The following is a 4996-nucleotide window of genomic DNA, read 5'->3' as shown; positions in this document are numbered from 1 at the left end:
GCAGTTCCGTGGCGAGAGCAGCCAGTTAACTTCTTGGCATAGTAATGTCACTCCTAAAGTATGTGGAATGCTGGAACAAGAAAAGAGAAAAAAAATGAGATGATTTGGGCAAGGTAGTATAATACAGGTGTAGCAGAAGAGTAAGTGGGGAGAAATGGAAGGAAATTGATTTGTGGTTTAAAGAACTGATTATAGAGAGGTATCCTGTGTTCCAGGTACACAGGGAGGGCAGAAGAAACAGGGAGGTCTTGAAAAGAAGGAAAGGAGGCTTAGTATAAGTTGTCAGAGTGGGAGAGGTGGGAGGATTATATGGATAAATAGTGTCTGGGTGTCTGGGTTAGAATTTGAGATGTCATTGGTGGAATAGTTCAAAGTGATGACAAAGTCAAGAGTGTGGCCTTGAGAGTGAATTGCCAAACGTGACCTGGTGTGGGCTGATGTGTGGTACTTACCCATGCGTAGTAAATCACAGCTACGACTATGCTTTTCTGAAAGGGGTTTAGTTTATATTCAGTACTATAGAAAATTTCTCTCATGCTTTACTAACAAATGCACAATAGAATTCAATATTCTCTCTAAAACAGTTAAGGATACATGAGTGCCTGCTAAGAAATATTATAGGACAAACAAAATTGTATTTACAAATGGTAGGGACTGTAAATTGCCCCCACCAGTCTACTCATTTGTCTTATAAGAGATGGATTATTTTGTTCTCTTCTAAGAGAACGAAGCCTGTCTGTATTTATGCAAGTCTTGGTGAGAGGCATTATAGGGGTGTTGAGGTTGAAGGCATGGCAGATTATAATTTCTCAAAGGCATAGCAGATTATAATTTCTCAGTGTTTAAATGATTGGGAAAAGAATTACTAAATAAATGGTATTAGATCAGCTAATTATTTATTGTGGGGAAAAATAGCTAAAATAGACATTACCTTTTATACTAAATTAAATTCTAGACAGATTTTTTATGGATATTGAAATTATAAAAGTACTGGAAGAAAATATGAGAATGTTAATATATTTTAAGGACAAAGAAAGGTTTAAAGCTACGACATCAAGACAAAAAACAAAATCCACTATTAAGAACTTGGCCACTTAAAAATGTAACAGATTTTTGCAACAAAAATATCAAATTAAAATAAAAATGTAGAAAAAGTGTGTGCATGTGTGTGTAAGGGGATGGGATGGGAATTTGCAATATCCCTAACATCTAAAGCACTCTTCATATGTGCAAAAAAGACAAAACCTTTCATAGAAAAACAGGCAAAGAACACGAATGAGCAATCCAATAAAAAAGAAATACAAATAAACAATACACAGATATTTAAATATAAAGCTTAGGTAGTAGTAAAAGAAATGCAAATGGTCTTGCAAAGATTAAAAGCACAGTGTTGAAGAGAATGTGGGAAATGTGCACTCACAGGTCTGTCACTGATGAAACTCTTGATCATGATAGTCTTGGGGGGTGAGGCAGGAAATACAGTTAAGTTTTCCAAAATTTAGCAGGTTAAAGAAATGAACACTTATTATCTCACGAGTTCCATCAGTTAGGAATCTGGATGCAGCTCAACGAGGCTCTGTAGCTCAGGGTCTCTCTTAAGGCTGCACTTAAGAGGGTAAGTAAGGAAGCAGTCATCTCAAGGCCGAACCAGGGGAGGGTCCACTTCCCTGCTTGTAACAGGTCTCTCAGATCCTCTCTGGCTGTTGGCCAGAGACATCAGTCTAGCCCACACTCAAGTTCACATATTTGAGGGGCTAAAAACCAGTAGTGAGGATCAATGAAGTATATGTTAAAGGCTGCTCACCCCAAGAGTCAATTTGGCAATATGTATCAAAAGCATAAAAAAGTGTACGTTCCTTTGACACATTAGCTCTAATACTTAGATTTATCTCAAAGAAATAATTGAACACATACACAAAGCTAGGAATGCAAGAATGCTTTTTATGGAATGGCATATAATATAATGAAATGAGAACAACCAAATGTCAATAGTCTTGTTTAAATAAATAGGTTATAGCTACGTAACAGAACAGTATGCAGCAATCAAAAGTTATGTAGATGAATGCAGTATAATCCAGAAAGCTGTTAGTAAGATATTACTGAAATTAAACATAAAATCAAAAATATCTTTAAAATGCTTACTTTTTATAAAGTATTAAATATATATACAGGAAAAAAATCTGGAATGACAGACTCTGAAATATTGACCATGACTATTTCTTTGTTTTTTCTTAATTCTGAATTTTTCTTAATTCTGCTTAATTCATATGATTTACATTTTCTACAATGGAGATGTAAATTTTATAGCAAAATGGGCCAATACTTGAAATGAAAAGCAAGAAAACCATCTTTGCTTGCTAATAGTAATACTGCCGATTTGGACTGCATCTTTGTCAGTTTGGGCTGCTATAAGGAAAATACCATAGACTGTGGCTTAAACAACACACATTATTTCTCACAGTTCTGAAGGCTGGGAAGTTCAAGATCAAGGTGCTGGCAGATTCAGTGTCTGATGAGAACTTGCTCCCTGGTTCATAGACAGTGGTCTTCCAGCTGTGTCCTCTCAGGTTGGAAGTGTGAGGGAGCTCTCTGGGGTCTCTCTTATGAGGTTACTAATCCCATTCATAAGGGCTTCATCCTCACAGCCTAATCACTTCCCAAAGGCCCCACATCCAAATATTATCACATTGGAGGTTTCAACATATGAATTTTGGAGGAACACAAACATTCAGTCCATAGCAGACTACTTGTGTTTTCAGCAGCACTGAGTGTCCCCCATCTCGCCTTCAGGCCCTGCTTTCCTGAGGTCCTGACCAGCTGCCTGAGCACCGCAGGATCCTTTAAGAACAAAATCCAGACCATTCTTCCTTACCCTGTGGAAGATTCTGCAGAAGCCTCTTACAGGGCCTTAGTCACTGCGGTGGCAGCAGCAATCCTGTGTCCTCAGGGAGGGAGGTTGTCATTGTTTTCCAGGTACAGATGAACAACACCATTAAGCACACAGCTAACAAGCATGGAAGGCCATAGTCAAAGGCATGGAACACCACTCTCCAGAGACTTCCTCGGACTCCGATAACTGTGTGATGCTGATACTCTCATGTTCTGGGAAGAGGAGTCTGGGAGTGAGACCCCGCACTAACTTTTTCATTTTTTACCACTCCTTTGAAATTTTAAACACATTGTTTTTGTCTTTAGAACACAAAGTTCTTATTTTCTATTAACAAATGAGAATTAAAATGTTTCACTAAGCTGTGCTGTTAGGTCCTCATTTCGATGAGATTATTTCTACTGAAACATTTAACTGGTTTATGCATTGACAATAATCAATACATTCGTTCCACAGTGAACTGAGAATCACATCCTTCCATTTAAAGGAATCACCTACATATATGTTATGGGTTCATTAAATAAAGCAAGTGAAACCTGTAGCTGTACAATATTACCAAAATACCATGCAGAATGCATTGTGTTTCCTTTATTGCTGATATAGTAATTAAATTCATATGCTATAAAGTAATACAGAAAATCATTTCATTCCTTTCTGAATGAGAGTCACTTTTTCCATTTAGAAATTAAAATGGAAGAAAATGACTATATTTAAGACAAAGTGCTTTCAAAATGAATCCCAAAGAGGAGAATTCTGAATATGGCAGATTGTTGAAAATGTGAAGTTATTCCCTGCCAGGCCTTTCTTAAGCTCCAGCCTCCAACTCTTTTATCTGATTCTGAAACTGCCTCAGACATAATTGGGTTTCCTAAGACCTGTTTCTCTCACTGGACATCATTGTGAACAAAGAGGACCGAACTGGGAAAATAATTAATTTTAATGAGAGAGACACTGGGGAAGTCTGAGTGGCTTCTTCTGTTTTCTTTGATCTAAAATAATGAATGTTCATGCAGCAAATAGAGCAGAAGGGTTACAAACATCTAGTCCTAAACAGGGGTGGCACTTTAATACAATCTAATGAAATCTCCTTTGACAAACCATGTTCACAACTGGGTTTGTTCGACCATGACAGAACATCCTGGAGCTCTGTGTTTTTAATCTTAGTTTGTACCAAGTTGTATAACATATGCTCCATTAAAGGTACATGAAGGATGGGCTCAGTTATTTCTATCTCTTCGGGTACCAGATGCAGAATTTTCTCCTTTAGGTGTTAGGACTTATTTTTTCTTTTATTTTTTTCAACTTTTGTATAAAGACTCTCTTACCTGTACTTTCTCCTGACGTATGAAAGACTGTGAGCTCCCTAAGGTGCATACATTATTATGTTTGACATTGAACCCTAGCATCTCTCACTGTGATGGTGCACATGGGCTCAGTAAACCTTTATTAAAATTAATGAATGACTAAATCACTAGTAAGCCCACCACTGAAATAAAGCCACTGTTTACATTTTGCTTTCTTTCTTTCTAGTCTTTTATTTTATTTTATTTTAGGCGAGGCAATCCTTGGTTGACTTCACAGATTACAAGGACCTTGTCAGCTTACAATCCCTTATTTTTTAATTTTTTTTTTTACACTTACAGCACCTGGTCTTCCTAGGTGGTCTCCCATCCAAGTACTAACTAGGCCCAACCCTGCTTAGCTTCCAGGATCAGATGGGATCGGGCTTGTTCAGGGTAGCATGGCCGTAGACTCTTTCTAGTCTTTTATGTATATTTGTAGTAGCTAGGAAAGTAGGAGCATTCAAGAGGAACAAACAAACCCTGGCATCTTAGTGGCTCAAAAATATTTTTCTGGATAAATGAAAATGCCAGTGTGGGCCATGTGGCTTTCAAAGGTAGCTTTCCTTCAAGTTGTGACTCAGGGACCCAGGATGCTTCCATCTTGTGGCACTGTCACTTCAACACATGATTTCCAAGGTTGCTGCCAAAGAGAAAGTGAAAGATGGAAGAAGAAGTTCCACTTTCAATTATCTTAGTAAAGAAATAACACACTTCTTCCCGATCTGTTATCTTGGCCTGATTGGCCATCTGGCCTCCACCTAACTGT

General features: G+C 37.7%; 1 pseudogene; it reads right to left on the bottom strand.

Moving 5' to 3' along the window:
* Positions 1-4521: 4521 nt before the first annotated feature.
* LOC111742845 lies at positions 4522-4640 on the bottom strand (annotated as a pseudogene).
* Positions 4641-4996: the final 356 nt, after the last annotated feature.

The sequence above is a fragment of the Pteropus vampyrus genome, unplaced genomic scaffold (assembly GCF_000151845.1).
Source record: "Pteropus vampyrus isolate Shadow unplaced genomic scaffold, Pvam_2.0 Scaffold102, whole genome shotgun sequence".
In the NCBI taxonomy this organism is placed as follows: Eukaryota; Metazoa; Chordata; class Mammalia; order Chiroptera; family Pteropodidae; genus Pteropus; species Pteropus vampyrus.
This window is presented reverse-complemented; position numbering and strand designations above follow the sequence as displayed.